The sequence below is a fragment of the Coturnix japonica genome, chromosome 7 (assembly GCF_054131305.1).
Source record: "Coturnix japonica strain WE chromosome 7, WE-NBRP24, whole genome shotgun sequence".
Lineage (NCBI taxonomy): Eukaryota > Metazoa > Chordata > Aves > Galliformes > Phasianidae > Coturnix > Coturnix japonica.
Genome location: NC_140669.1, coordinates 32,793,193 through 32,809,170, shown reverse-complemented (window position 1 = coordinate 32,809,170; position 15,978 = coordinate 32,793,193). Strand labels below are relative to the sequence as shown.

At 46.8% G+C, this 15,978-nt stretch overlaps 1 protein-coding gene across 26 annotated transcripts in view; it reads left to right on the top strand.

The window, feature by feature from the left end:
• The window catches only part of HDAC4 (histone deacetylase 4), a 182,875-nt gene that overhangs the window by 39,612 nt on the left and 127,285 nt on the right, over positions 1 to 15,978 (top strand). The window lies entirely within an intron of this gene.

Here is a 15,978-nt window from a genome sequence, read left to right as displayed (position 1 = left end):
AGGTAATGACTTTGAGAGAGGAATTTAGATAGAAGTTTGCTGTAATAAATCTGGAAGAGTTGTGCAGATATGCTCAAACTGGGATTTCTAGCAACTGAAAGTGGGAAAACTGGCTTTGTGCTCTGTTTAAGCTGCAGGAGAGCAGTGTGGGAAGAGATTACTGCTCTCCTGCTCCTGCATACAGCTGCCTGTGTCAGCCTCACAGCTGTATTTCTGCACATCTTCACAAAGCTCACCTAGAGTTCCAAGCCACAGACCTTGCAGCTGCTAACAGCTCTGCTGCCTGATGGCAGCTGCTGTATTGACAAGCACGTTTCTATCAGGGGAGACGCTGGGGGAGTGGAAATGAGCAAGAAGCAACTGTTTGTGTAATCCGTGCTGTATAGATCGGTGATGGCAAAAACAAGTCACTCACTTTGCTGTGCTGCTGCACCTTGAGCTGTGCATGGCTGCCAAGCAGCAGCATTGCAGGGAAAGCAACCCAGGTGACCGCCTCAGTTCCTTCCCCTAACTGCCAAATAGATTATCTTAATTTCTCAAATCCCAATCAGCCAGAGCTCCCAGGGGATTCCTGGAGCTGCTGGTTCCTTGTGCATCTGGAAAACTCTTACCATTCTGCCTTATTCAGGGCTGATGACTTAGCATGGCTGAAGCTGCACGTGTCAAAAGCATGCTTGAGGTCAGATCCCGAGATGTATATAGACACGGCAGTCACTTAGCGAGCTTCTATCAGATGAATTCATTGACAGGCATGCAAAAAATAAACCAGTACAAGGTGTTCCAGCTACACAAAGCACAGAGGAGTCGAGGTATTGCAACCTTGAGCCATGGCATTGATGGCCATCCCTGATTTCTTGTTGCTTCATCCTATTTTTCCTCATAGCCTGGTAACTCATTACACAGGCAGCAGGGCTTGCTTTTTCCTCAGTCGCACTGTGAGCTTTTACAGCCAGATGAAGATACTGGCAGCCGTGTCAAGGCCTCTGTGTGCGCTCACTTCCAGTAAAAGGGAATGTTTTATTTCCCCTAATTGGGATTTGGGGAGCGGCTCCTAAGTGAACATTTCCATTGGATTGGGAAGTCCAGGGAGGTCCTTCTGTGCTGCAGGTTCAGCTGCTTGAATTCTTCCCTTCCCAGTAGTAGGAGCCTGGGGATTTAGGGAGAACAAGCTTCCTTTCTGCGGCTGTTATTTATTATTTCTCCCATCTAAAATTGAGGTTCTCTAACATCAGAGAGAAGAGACTGAGCAGCCTCGAAGGTGCTTTACACTTCTGAAACAACATCCTTCTGCTTTGGAGTCGGTTGTTTGTAGCTATTGATGTGAAACTCTTCTAGAAGTATAAGCACAGACCTTTGTCGCAGTGTCTTTTCCATCCATCACCTTCTCTGCTGTTCTCACGTGGCACTGAATACCCCTCATTCTGCACTTCTGATCAGTGTGTTCTTGCTAATTCCTCATGTTCATGTAGGGAAGTGGAGGAGAGAACACCCTGAAAAAGACCTGCCTTCTGAATGTACTTCCCATTGTTACGCAGTACGCTGTTGAGTGACTTAGGGTTGCAAATGTCCCCGTTATTCACAAGCTGTAAGAGCTACCCAGGTTGTTCCAAACAAACATAAATAAAACCCCCAACCACATTACTCTCCATGTGCTGTAGTTTGCTGTCTTCTTATTTTATTTAACAGTCGAGATTGGAAAAGGGGGAGGTACTTTAGAGAATAAGGTAGATTATTACTGTACAGTATTTAAAAACAGGAAAAGCTCTGTTAGAAATGAAACCTTCTTTGAAATAAACAGGACAGCTCTTTTCCCCCACTTATCAACTTGTGGCCATAATCTTTTTACTAAGTTCAAGCTGTTTTGTGTCGTGGTTGGTACTTTCGGAGCTTAAGCTGTAAGTCATAATTTCAGTGATAGAACAACACATCTTTCCTCTTAAGGCAATTATTTTCCACAGTAGTTAATCCTGATTGTGATAAACCCCACAGTCATGGATGTACAAAGCATACAACTTTCAATGTGAAATGTTAGGAGGAGCGACATACAAAGAGGTGATGGAATTGCTTTTTTTGGTCTCCTTTTACAGGATGTCAGTGGATGCTCACGCTCCCTTCACAGCAGGGAAAGATGCTTTGTTTTTAATTTCAGCCCTGCTAATAAACTCTTGTCATGGATGTCAGTAAAGAAGAAAGAAAAGTTCTAGAGCTGACTGCAGGTCGTCATTAAAGCTGATTTCGCCTCACTAAGCCAAAAACAACACAAGCTACAGTTTCTGGACTTCCTAAATATATTAGTCACACTGCTGTTTTCTTAAGCCCTGGCCCCAGGAGCTATAGAAACATCCTGCAGGGACCATGTTGGATAGCACTGATGTGTTCTTGTCCGTCACCTTGTCCCGCCTCACTCGGCGTGCTGCTGCTGCCCTCTCCTCTATTTTAAGAGAGCACGCTTTGGCTTCCAGTTGCTGACACTCTCAGACAGCTGCTGGTAGCATCCTGCTGAAAATCCCTTCCTCTCTTCCCTTGGCCAGCACAACAAGAGGCAATCTGTTGTTTGGAGAGCACAGCTGAAGGCGCAGCCTGCCAGGTTCTTGGGCAGCAGTGTAATAGGATGCAAACCCTGCCATGGCTGCATGGGTGCTCAGTGTTCTGCTCATAGCAAGGGGGAACTCAATGCTGCTTTTAAAAAGATATTAAAAAATCCTGCAATCAGTCAGATTTCTTAGTAAAAGTAGGGAAGGGGGCTTGTGAGCGTAGGTGGAAGGCCCTAAATTTAAAGCTACCAGTTCTTGAGGTTGTGGGAACTCTGGCTTGCTGCAGTGCTGCTCTTCCATAGCCCCTCATTACCTGCAGCTGTACTTATTGAGGGGCCTTTGGAAATGCATGAGCTGTCAGAAGGTTTTTAGGCACTACTTGTAATACCTGGAGCCTCGAGGCAGTTCAGCTCTGGTGGCTGTGTTTGACAGAGTGCTTAAAGCCAACATGGGACCGTGTGTGTGTGTGTTTATACCGAGAAACACCGCGTCAGATTAGCTTCTTAATTTCCTTTCCAGCGACACGCTGCTGTGCTTCATCAGCTAATTTCATTAGGGTTTTGTGCTTTAGGTTGCGTTTGTTTTCAAATGATGACTAAACTAGAAACTGAGGAGGGCCGGCCGCTTCGGTGATGTGGTGTTAAATGTGCTGTAATTCACTGTTTTATGGTGTTTGTCCTTCTGACAAATTTTCTCCTACGTTTCTGCACCTCTCTCCCTATTTCCATCTTGGTGAGTAGATCCATTGGTCCCGTGTGGGTGGGAAGGCTTCTTTAAGCTGGTCCCAGCTGTGCTAATGGAGATGTAGGACCGCAGTGCCGTTGTATGGGAGCTGTTGAGTCATGGCCTGAAACACTGATGGAGCACCTGGGGAAAGGATTGGGTCAGCCCTGGGAGCGCAGGTGAAGGCAGTTCAGCTGTGTGATTGGAAAGGGTGGAGCCTGGCTGCACCTCTCTTAGACCCCATTTAAGGGCTGGCTGCTTTTGTATGCACTAGGATTCTGGTCCTACGTTTGGGCTGAGTGTGATGTTGTTGAAGTTGGAAACGTGCTTTTGGTATAAATTTCCATGTAAGTTCCTTCTAGAGAGCTGGCTGTTCAGCTGGGCTGCTGTGTGGGTGAAGAAGGCATGGAATTGCATCACATTCACCACCACTTTCTGGGCCTCATCCTCTAAACATTTCTGAGTGCACCTGTCCAAGCCATGGGCTACCAGCATTCTGCTGGAGGAAGCTGTGCCAAGGGCTTTGCAGAAGAGTAGATAGACTGTGTCAACAGCCTTTCCCTCATCCACCAGGTGGGTCGCTTGATCATAGAAGGGGGTGAGGTTGGTCAGGCAGGACCTGCCTTTTGTTAATCTGTGCTGGCTGGGCCTGATCCCCTGGTTGTCCCATATGTGCTGCGTGACTGCACTCAGGATAATCTGCTCTGTGACAATCTGTGGCACCCAGATCAAGTTGATAGTCTGTAGTTGCCTGGATCTTCCTTATGACCCTGAAGGGGAAAGGAGAATGAAGCAAAAATGTCTACCTTGAAGGAAAAGGGAGTAGTCTGCAAGTGGGAATAGAAAGGTCGGAATGCGTGGCTGGCACTGTGGCAACTGTGTCCAACTGCAGAAAATGCTTGGGGTGTGGTTATGGGCTATCCCTGAGCTCTGCTTGGATTGTGTCTTTGCTCTGTTCAGTGCATTAATACTTCCTGCCAAGCTGTAGGGAAGCACAGCAAAATGCCTCTTGCACACTCTATGCTTGGAGATTTATTGTGATGCTTTCTGTTACCTAGGAAAATCCAAGTGCTGTCCTAGAGGGGAGGAGGGGGGCTGAAAATGACGTTATGGAGAGGTCTGTGTTGGGCTCTGCCTCTCAGGGTACGTGCAGAGCATTTGAGTGCATCAGCAAGTTTGTCCACATGCTGTTTTTATGCGAGCGTTACGGTCTGACAACTATGAATCACCCGCTCAGCTCTTGATTTGCGTCAATCAAACCACATTTAAGAGAGGCTTTGTTCGCAGTTTGGGATCACAAGACCCAGGCGAGTGTGTGAGCGATGGCTTCGAGCTGATTCTTTGGAATTGACACTCGGTGGTGGGTGCTCAGGGTCTGGGGATGGAGCTGTGGTTATGGTGAGAGATGGAGAGCTGCTATTCCCTCCTAGTGACATGCTGGGTTATCAGTGAGCTGATTGTCATCTTGGGCTCAAATAGGAGAGACTTATGTGCCCAGGTTTATGTTGGCTGTTTCTTTGGTTTTGTTTTTTCCCCCACGGTTACTCCTCAATGTTTTCTCTAAAAGGATATAGATTTGTCTTTACATTCAGTTGTTCATTTGTAAGATCAGAAGGGCTTCAATAAAGCTAAGCTTGCTAGAATCACCTTTCCACATCTCCAAACATGGGAGTATTTTCTTCCAGAATGCTCTCTGCTTTCAGGCAGTGACTCTGTGCTTCCTGACCTAGAAACCAGGACTGCAGCAGGACTGTGAGCCAGGGATGTCAGTGCTGGAGCAGAGCTGCCACCTCGAAGCAATTTGCAAGCCCAGAAATAAATCTGTATGGCAAACTCAGCCATGGGGTGGGAGACCCCATGAAGCCCCCTTCATGAAGGTGTACCTTCGAAGTTAGGCGCACCAAGGTCCGTGCTGTTTCATTTCATGCAGTGTCAATTCCCTTCCTTGGCTTAACCCCCCTGCTAATATTTCTGCCCTTGTAGATGAGAGCAGCCATTTTCTCCCAGCCTACAGAATTTATTTGTGAGATCCCCTACTCCTCACTATAGCTCTATAACTGCACTCTGCTTCCCTGTTTCCTCAACCTACCCATCCTAGTTTATCCTCCCGGCCTCTTGCTCTCCCTGCACTTGCAGCCCATTGAAGTCTTTTCTCCTCCTTCCCGTCCCCCTCTGGCACCAGTCCTTGTGCTCATCAAAACATTGATCTCATGGGCTGTAGGCTTGCCAGCATAATAAGGCCACTGCTCTTCCAAACACTTTTCTTTCCCCTCTTAACAAATGGAGAAACGATATTTTTTTTCTTCATTGAATTTGATCTTGCTGGTTTTTAGAATGAAATTAGAGGATTAATTCCCACTTTCCTTCTGACAGCCATGGAAAAGAGCTCATTTCCAAGTGTCAGGATGCTGATCCTTATCTCATTCAGCTCCCAAAGAAAGTAATAAAATAACTATAGGAATAAATTGTTATAGCAGATGCAGCATATGGGTGTACAGCAGTCTATTAATTACTCATACTCTACCCAACTTTTAAAGTAAATCAGCAAATGTTGATAAAACACTAGAGAGCACGCGGTGGGTTTTTTTTCCCCTCTGTGTTTGACTCATCTGGACTTGTAAATATTAACTTTCAGCTGGTTTTAACTGACCTGTTTTTGGACAGCCTTGTTGCCTCCCTGTGGAGATAAACGCTAGGACCTGCTTGCTTCTTCCTCTGGGTTTGGGGATGGCGTTGGCTGCCTGTAGAGGGGAAGAAGATGACTGATAAGATGTAATTACCAAACGCTGAGAGCTGCCAGTAAGCACTTCATTTTAGCCAACTCCAACCTCCCCCCCCCCCCCAACAAAAACCCCAAACAAACCAACAACCCACAAACATAAAACAACAACAAAATTGAAACACTTTTAAATGCTTTTACTTTCAACCTGCTTTCTCGGTTCGTTGCATCATATATTTACAGCATAGCAGTTGGTAGCATCTATACAATTATTTGGAGGCAGGGAGGAAGCAGCCACCTTAAGCTTTGCAGAGGGCCCTCCTGTTCCTAATCACCATCATGTTTTTCTTTAGCAATGGCTGTCCTCATCCCTCTTCAGTGTCCTGATGCTGGTGGACTTGGTCAGTTCTTTGGTCCATGTTCACAGTGGTGGCAAAGGGCTGTTCCATGCTTGTGAGTTATGTGACTGTGAAACTGGTTGGTTTGTTTTTCCTCTTCATGTGCTATGGATAGAGACAGAAAGAGTGATTATTTCTGCAGTGAGCAGTCCAAAACTGAGCGTGGTACTCAAGGTGTGGCCTTATCAATGCTATCTACAAGGGGATGAATGCTTCCCTCATCCTGCTGACAGCACTATTGGTTTTATTTGAGTGAAGGTACATGGGAGGAGGTGTTTGGGGTGTGTGTGGGAACCGTATCTTTCTTTACTTGGGGTTTTTAAGTGAAAACTTCCAATTTTGCTATGCTAAAGGAGCAGAACTTTAAGAAGAAATCTCCTTGGTCATTGTGTTTTGTCATGGATAACCACTTCTGTATAGCAGAGCTTTTGTATAAGAACTGTGAGCAGATTAGTGTTAGACCCAGGTGGGCCTCAGGAGCTCCTTGGGAAGGTCTTGCATCACATGGTTGGGAGGCACTTGTTTCACCTGGCGCTTATATGGCTTCCTTTTAGTTGGACATTGGAAATGTCCTTGCCTACCAATCTGAGCGAGACAGTCCCTCTTTGGGTCCCTTCTGAGTTCTAGTGTGGGTTGTTGTGGATGCCCAGCAGCTGTGTGGTTGGTCACAGTGCTCTCATCAATGCTCTCACTGACACTTGGCCACCTGTCTTTGCCTCTAATAAAGCCCCAAACCAGGGAGTTCTCTTGGTAAGGTGCTTAGGATGATGCTGCCGTTAGAAGGGTATTTCCAGAGCTGAAAAGATCAGCGGTCACCAGCTGCAGTGACTGAATTGTTTTGAAGCACCTTTTGAACTTTGATTTATGAACGACTGCATTTCGAAATTAGCAAATGGCTGCACTTAAGGCTAATGAGTGAGTAAAAGCGGAGCGTGCTGCAAAAGGCTTTGAAGAAGCTGAGGTTGTTCTTGGACTTGGAAAAGGGAAGACATAAAAACAGCATAGTGCAGGCTTGGTGTTTTTTAAGGCTGCATGTGACCAGCTTGATGGTCTACCTCCAAATGTCTTGTACCCACAGAACCTTTGAAATGTCAAGGAGTGCAGGTCTTATCCAACAGCTGCTTTCTGATGGAGTGGATTGTGGTCCAGCCAATGAGCTGAGGGAGGGATTAGCCCCAGCGAGGGCCAAATGCAAAGGGAAGATGCAATCAGTCAAACAGTGCTCAAGTTTTGGCACCACTGTGCCTTGTCTCCACTTGGAGCTGTATCCAAAGCAAGCTGAGAAAGTAGGAGGGGGAAATATTTCCATCCTGAACCAGGGGAAAAGCTTTTGGTTGTAATTCAGTGGAAATTCAAGTTAATCTTTCTATTCACTTGAGTTCAGTGGAAATTATTAAATCCTCCAGGATATTGTTATGCTCTAGCTGCAGTTTGAAGTTTTATGGGATGTTTTCTCACTTACTTCCCCAGCTTTCCTTGTGCTTGGGTGGCTCGGCAGCATTAGTGCAATGAAAGGATCTTCTGTTGTGTGTGGTGTTTTGTTTTAAACTCTTTGCAAACAGCACTTCTGGGCTCAGACCTGTCAGTATGAAGTCGACACAAAATCCATCAGGCAGTGCTACCTGTTTTGTGGAGTTTTATGGGTGAAGTCAGGTTTTATGAGATAACTACCTACATTTCTATGGTCTTTTACGTGCTGGCAGCATAGGATCTGATGTCCTTCCAAGGCTGAATCCTGAGCTCTGTAATGTCCCCATGGGTTCTTCTCACAGAGGGCAGTGAGGAGCTGGCTCTGCTGCCCAGAGCTGTGATACCCCATCCCCGGAGGCACTCGAGGCCAGGCTGGATGGGACCCTGGGCAGCCTGAGCTCATGGGGGGCAGCCAGTCCACAGCAGGGGGTAGAAAATGGATGGGCTTTGAGGTCCTTTCCAGCTCAAGCCATTCTGTGATTATGCAGATGGACTGAATGTTGTGCCTCCTTAAAAGGGGAAATGCCTCCAGTGCTGGTAAACAAGAGCCTGTTTGATTGATCTGTGCGTTTCCAAACTGTGTTCAAAGTCCTTCTTTCTCTTATACATAGCATCTCCTTTTGAGGACAGATAATAGTATTCTATGAGTAACAAAACCACCACATTGTAAGGCATTTACAATCGTGTCCACAGGAGTAAAAATAGACCCATCTTATATGGCTTCAGTCTCCAGTTGAGGTGTGTTGCAGGCAAGCTGCTGCAGCCTGCTGCTGAGACAGCAGGAGCTCACTGGGCACACTCATGGAGCAGCAGAGCTCCACTAGAAGCCTTTTCCCCCACAGACCAACAAACCCACCATGCAGTGTTGTTTCCCCCCTCATCTTCTGTGTCTGTCGGTGCATCTGTGCAAACTGCAGACTGAATGAGGCCTGACAAAGCCACACATGAAGCTTTTTGCTTTGGGGATTGCTGCTGTGCCATGCACGCTTTATTTGTGTGTACCTTTGCTTCCCAGTTTGCCTCCTAACTCAGGTAAAGCGCTTGTCTTCAAAGGGAATAGTACTGGAGCAAACTACTTACTTTCCAGTGTTGATAAGCAAGGTGATTAGGTGATTGCCTCGCAGCTTGGGAATAACATCCAAAATGATGGAGCTGTATGCTTTTCTTTTTTTTTTTAGTCTGCTTTAATCATTAACACAGCTTAATTGCAGGCATTCTTTTAAAGACTGACAGTGAATCATACATCAGGGTTTAACTGCAGCCCGACTTTCTAAATTCTCCTGCCTTCCAACTCTTTGCGTGAGGTCATTGCCTGCTGTGCTTCAACCCCTGCACTTTGCAACCTCATTCACATTTACTACATTGCAGGTAGGGTCCAAATAATGGGCTCAGAACACTAGAATTAAACACTCTCGCAGCCCTGTAGCTTCAGGAAGCCTCAGCCCTTGAACTGAGTACTGCTTTGCCTGGAGCTTTCCTTGAGGTCTCAAGGCTCCCACGTAAGGGTCAGCAGCTCTGTTCCAGGCCATGTACATTGCAACACGAGGTGCTGCTTTAGTTAGAAGGAAGATTAACATGCATTTTTGTGGCTAGCTTTTAGCTCTTCCACTAACACAGGTTGCCCAGAGAGGTGGTGGATGCCCCATCATTGGAGACACTCAAAGTCAGGCTGGATGGGGCTCTGAGCACCTGACGGAGCTGTGGGTATCCCCATTCATTGCTGGGGCATTGAACCAGATGGCCTTCAAAGGTCCCTTCCAACTCAACAGCATAACATGTCTGGGTATGGGGGTGTGTGGGAAGATGCTTGGGGGTGCCACTTAACCCATCTCTGTTAACGCATCCCATCTCCTCCTCGTCGTAATGCAAAACAATGTGTGTTTTGCCCTAGGAAACAGTAGCAGTCCAGTCATCATTCCAGAAATTCCTCTTGGTTCATTTTTCTCTGTAACAGAGCTTGCAGAGCCGCTGCACGTTGTAAATGTGAATCTGAAAAGGTCAAACCTCCGTGTGCCAGAGACAGGGATACAGGATGACAGCAGCGCAGGGCCATGGCTGCATTTTAAACTGTAGGTTGAGAACAATATGTTCAGAGAAAGCTCTTTGTGTGCAAGCCTTGGGTACTGGGGAGTGATTGGAGGTAAAGCAGCCAGGACTTCTCCAGCATTACTCAGGGATTTCTGAACGGAGGGCGAATCGAGAGGCCGGATCCATAGCAGGGGAAGGGAAGGAGCTGTAAGAGCTGGGACTGTTTTTGCTTCTGTTTGCTTTACTGATGGGATCCCATTGACAGGATAAGCAGCGCACTGAGGGGTGTTCCTGTTGGCCTAAGCTGTGTCAGATGTGTGGCTTTGAGCGTTGGTACAGAGCTTTGCAGCTGGGGCTTGGTTCTTGTTCTTTACCTAATGTACAGGTGGGATCACGTGTTCAGGGTAACCAGGTGAGCACTGTGCTGGCAGCAGATGCTCCAGGCAGGCAGCTCCTGTCCTCCAGCAGGCGCAGGGACAGCCCAGCTCCTGCAGCAGGGCCCCAAGGGAGCAGCAGCCACGTGGAGTCCTGATGCGCTATATCTATGGACCTTAAATAACAAGCTTTCCTCCATCCCTGAGCAGGCGTGGATCTGTTTTGTGCCTTTTCCAAATGTGAACTCACCCCTGGGCCGTTCTGCTGCCTCTGAGGCTGTGGATCAGCTCCTGATGGCATTGCCTGCTCCACACACTGTTGGGTCCGTGGGATCACAGCACAGGGAACAGCCCAACAGCTCCAGGAGCAGAGCATTGCATGGCCGTGCTTACCTTGTTCCTCAGTGCTGTGAGCAGTTCGTTTGGGTTTCCCCACACCCCCATTTGCTGAAGTTTTGATTTTCAGATATTTTCTGATTACTAAGAATGATGAAACTTCTTGGCATAGTTGTTTTGACAAGCAGCCTTATTGCATTGCTTGCAACTCTCAGTCTTTGCTTTATTTAGCTGTGGCTTTGAATTTCCTGCTTGTGGTGGGGCCTGTGTTTGTTAATTCCCCATAGCTCCAATAGTGGGCTTGCCCTTCCTCTAGCAGCTCGCAGGTTCTGTGCAGGCTGCCTGCTGGGCTTTGCTTGGCTGGACCTGCATTGGGCTAGTCCAACCCAGAGCCTGGTACTATCAGTGCTCATCAGTCAGCGTTGGGTTCTACTGAAGTGTGGAATGAGCTTTGTAAACTAAAACATCAGTAATGTACCATGATTGCATGGGAAGTTCCATTTTGAAACTTAATGTTCATTTCATTGTTGGAATTAGCTTCTCATTTTTGTTTTTCATTTACCTTTAATACAGCGTCCTGGAGGGAATGATAAGAGGACTGGAAAGGCCCCTGCGATAACCTGACAAGTCTTTGCCTGGCTCGCAGGCTGTTGGGTCTTTGCATCTGCTCTTATGGACCTTCAGTGCATCCTTTTGCATGGTGTTTGGGTTGGTTCCAGGACCCTGATCCTTGTGGGTGGCAACCAGCCTATGGTAGAGGGGTTGGAACTGGATGGTCTACAGACCAACCTCAGCATTCTGTCATCTGTGTTTTTTTGTAAAGAAACCCTTTGTTTCTTTTGTAATACATGAGATACATTTCATCATGCAGCCACCTGGTTCTGTGTTCAAAGAAATCCCTGTGGATTTTGGACTTCATCTTGACGTTAACAATCTCCTGAGTTTTCTTACTACGTCATTACCACGGTCTCTGGACAGACCTTGAGTGCTATGTTCATGTAGGTGCTGGTGGCATTTATACAGATGCAGTCCGTGGGGTTGTTTGATGCTCTTTACTTTTTAATCCTCTGTGAGATTTCATGTTGCAAGTAAAAGCTCATGGGCTCAAAAGGAAGGACCAAGTAATACTTGTTAATGTTCTTTTTACGTTTATTTTGTCCTGTTTATCATGGAAATTCTGGCACAGAATATAGCTGATGTGAATTCCTCTTGAGTGTTGGCTCAGTTAAATCCATATAGGAAGGAGTAATTCTGAGCTTCCATGAAACGATGCCAGCATGGTGGATCCTCCAGTTGCTCATCACTGTAGTCAGCTGGAGGTGATGTTTCTTTACCTTCTTGTTCCTCCCTGGCTGCACACCTCCAGCTGACTACAGCAGTGAGCAACTGGAGCGTTGCCATTGGCGTAGGATGGAGGAGGAAGGATCACCTTTGCAGCCCTGATACCAAGAGCCTGAGTTCATTCTGAACTTACACAGAACTTGGCGCTTTGAGTTGACTTGAATACTGGTTCCACATGTGGAGTCCTCAGTACATGAGAGATGTGGAGCTGTTAGAGCATATCCAGAGAAGGACCGCAAAAATGCTCCCAGGATTGGAACACCTCTCCTACGAAGACCAAGAAGCTCACCTGTGTCCCAGCATCCTCTGTCCTTCTGGTGTGAATTTACTGCAGTGCCCGTGTGTCAGAGCAATCTCAGGGCTGGATTCAGGATGTCTCAATTACCAACATCCAAAATCCTAATCCTGGAGCGGTACGGAACAGCAGGTGAAAGCGTGTCATTTAAGTTCTGTTCTTAGCAATTAAAAACCCAGTGATTAGTGGTTGCTCCTTCTGCTTAGGCTGTTACTTTACATGCTCCTGGTGCCGCAGCTCTTTGTGCTGGTAGGTGCTGCTTTGGTCTCTCACAGGAGCGAGCAGAAGGAATTATCTAAACTTTGTACGCTAATTTCTTAAACTTTTATGCACCCCCCCCTTGGAATTACAAGCAGAGCTGACAGGTCTGTTTCCATGCCTTTGTACTTATTTTCCTCAGTGAAGAACTGTCCTTATTTTCCTCTGCTCTTTCCACTTCTGCCATGCACCTCAGGAGCCGCAGCTTGTGAGGCGGGGGAGCATCTGGTTAGATCCCATTGCCAGTGTCCAGGGACCATCAGTTTCCTTTGCCTCCTTTCTCCCCTGCCCTCTGCTCCATCCAGGAATTTTCCCCACATTCATCTGCTTGTTGAAAGCGCTGGTGTCATGGGTTGCTGAGGAATTATTATTGCTTCCTTTTTACTGCTTGGAAATGCTCAGAGCCTTTGGATGCAGATTGCCATGGAAATAGTTTCATGGACAAGTCCTGAGTGGTGTGGGCCAGTGTTACTTTGTGCAAGTAGAATGCCATCCATTCCCCCTTTAAAGAGACAACCTTTTTCCCCCTCCTTGTAGCTCATTAGCTTGAAGACAGTGAATGCAATATGACTCGTTAGTTTACTTCTTCAGGTGAGCAAATTTATGCAGGCCAATGCAGGAATAAAAGGAAAGTACATCACACTCTTCCTGGTTTTGCAGCTTGTTTTGAGGAGGCTTCTGGATACAAAGCTGCAGTCACAAGCAATTCTGACATGGTGTCTTGAGTTGTGCCAGCACCCAGTGTTTAATGCAGGTCTCAGAGCAGTCACCTTCGTTCTTTCAGGGCTGGGATGGGAGTCTGTGGGTTGGGGCTGGAGTCCCGTTGGAAACTGTGGAAGACCCAAATTGTCATTTAGCTGGGTGTCTTCCATTGAAGCCAGTTGTTCAGCCTTCTCTCCTGCCTTTGTAATGTGCTTCCTAGGTCTCCTTCTGCAGAGAATGGGAGATAATTTCAAGGTGTTGGGTATTTTTTCCCCCCATGGCTTCACTTTTATGTCACCAATCATATTTTAAAACCTGCTTAAATATTAGTTGTGAGAGAGGAGGCATTATTATCTGTGAACTCATAGCTATCAAACGTGAATTGTTATGCTCTGAATAGTGGATGATTGTGAAATGGCCCAGAGCCAGCAGCACCTCTCCTGCTGCACGGGTTCTGCTTTTCTGGTACGCTGGAGCTCATGGCATCTGTCTGAGCACATTTAGCACCTTGCATTGGCAGCGGGGATCTCCTATAGGAAGATTGGCTTCATCTTCTTGTATCTAGCTAGGATGGGGAGTTTTGCTCCCTAAGTCACCATACAGTTAACAGGGAACGCTTTGCAGAATGGTCCGTGAAAGAGATGCTTGGCTGAACTTATGTTCCACATTTAAGCTCAGTACTTGGACTATGGTAATTTCTTGAGGACAGTCACCTCTTCAGATGGCAGCCCCCTGCAGATGGCAGCAGATTGCACCCTCCTCCCCTCCTGCCAGCAGTGTGTGCTCGCTGGCAGGGTAAAAGCAGGAGGGATGGAGCTATCTGTAAGGGCTGATGAATCTCTTGCCTGTATAATCAAAGTGCTTCGTGCCAGGGAAAATATCTAGGCATGTATTTATAGTAATAAACAGCATCGTCTCAGCTCCTTCTTTGCAGGCAGGGATACTGTTGTACCACCGAGTCTGTGAAAGTAAAACCTACTTTTAGATAGCTTGAAATGGTAGTCTTTTTTTTTCTCCTTTCTTCTGGGATTTATCTGAATTGCAAATTTTAGGAGTCTGAACATGAATTGGCCCTACGTTGTTACATATGGATTGTCTAAAGCTGGTAGATACCAGTGTGGTGTGTTCAGGAACAGGTATCTTGGGGCAGTTTTCCTGGTGTCTGCAGCTGACAGTAGCTGACCTCCCGTCAGATAGGGCTGGGATAACGGGGAGATGCTGTGCCAGGGTGCCAGCTTGGCTCTGCACACAGCACCGTGTCTGAGCCGTCAGTGTCAGGCCCTAGCGGGATCCGGCAGCCTCCACCTTGAGGACATGGGCACAGCTACATTCCATTTTCATTCCCCATGGAAGTCCTGAGCTTCTGTCCTTCTCTAGGAGGAGCACAGGCTGGTGGGAGCATGGGATGGACGGCTGCAGAAGAGAGCCTATAGGAAATGGTTGGTAAGATAAGCCAAAAATAGAACTGAATCTGATGCCGCGCTTTCCTGGTATCGCGTGCTTGGCTACAGCTGTGTGTATGAAATATAATAGCAGCCTCTTCTGCCTGTAACTGAAGAGCAGAACCGGCGGGTGTTTGGGCTGACCACGTGCAGGAGGTGCTGAGTCTCACAGGGAAGCTGAGCCGCTCACACATTGGGAATCAGGAGGGTGTTTGTGAACAAACGAATGCTGTAAGTGGTGGTTAGTGCGACTTAGGGTAGGCTGTGTTGGCTGGGTAAGTGCTTGGTGTCGAGCAGGAACAGGTAAGCTTTTTGTGCTTGGTTTTCCATCTTGCTTTGCTGCCTGTAAGACTGAGTGATCTCTCAGCCTGCCAGCATGCATGCAACAAGTAGTCAGGGTGTAGGATGCCCGCTTTGCTTCTAGTGCAGGTGCATGCTCCAGCTTGTCCAGAATGGGTTGGTTCCTGTTCGTCATTGGTTTTGAAAATTGATACAGAAGAATGCAATGAAAAACAAGCTGAAATATGAATATCTCACAGCAAGGGATTGAAGTAAACAGTGGCACAAAGAAGCAGATCACAGTACTTCTATAGTTTGGCTCTTGACAAGCAGTACATCGTCTATAGACACCCTGAGGACCCCAGCATCGCTTCACATCTTCTCTGTTTGGCTTCATGGCAATCAGTTCAAGGTTGCTTTTCATGCTGGTTATTTGAGTGCTGTTTCTACCTTAACATCAGGGAGATCTGCTGGGTGTCTCCTTGCTGGGTTCTCCATAGGAAAGCAGTGAAGCAAGATTTTATACAAGACCTGATGGTGTTTCTGCACTGCGCCACGTGCTGGCAGTGGAAGGTGGCTAACCTTGAGCATTAGAGCTAATAAAAATAAGAATAAAGCAAATCCAGCCCTACGTAAATAGGGCTTTCATCTCTGTGGGTAGCTTCTTCATTATGCTTGCAGGCCATGCATACTTATAGCCCAACTCTAAAATACTTTTATTGTCTCCTCTGCTCTAATCCCTTGTTCTTCCTTTAGGTATCTGTAGCATTTTATTTTTACCATCCACCCTTAAAGTATGAGTAAACAGTGCTTAAATACTACGTTTATTTTTGCTCAATTCTATATGCTGTTGCGATGCAGTGGATTTTTATAGCAGTTGCAGTCAATTCCAATTGAAACCATAATTGGTATTTCGACTTGATAGCTGCTGTAAATCTCAAAGAAAGGAAGAGAAGGATGCTCTCATTTTGTTAGGCTGCTTCTCTTTCGGATGCACAGTGCATCTTCCAGCTCTCTGGGCTAATTAAAATGCCATTACAGTACATGTGGTGCTACAATACAGTCTAGGGAGACGTCCA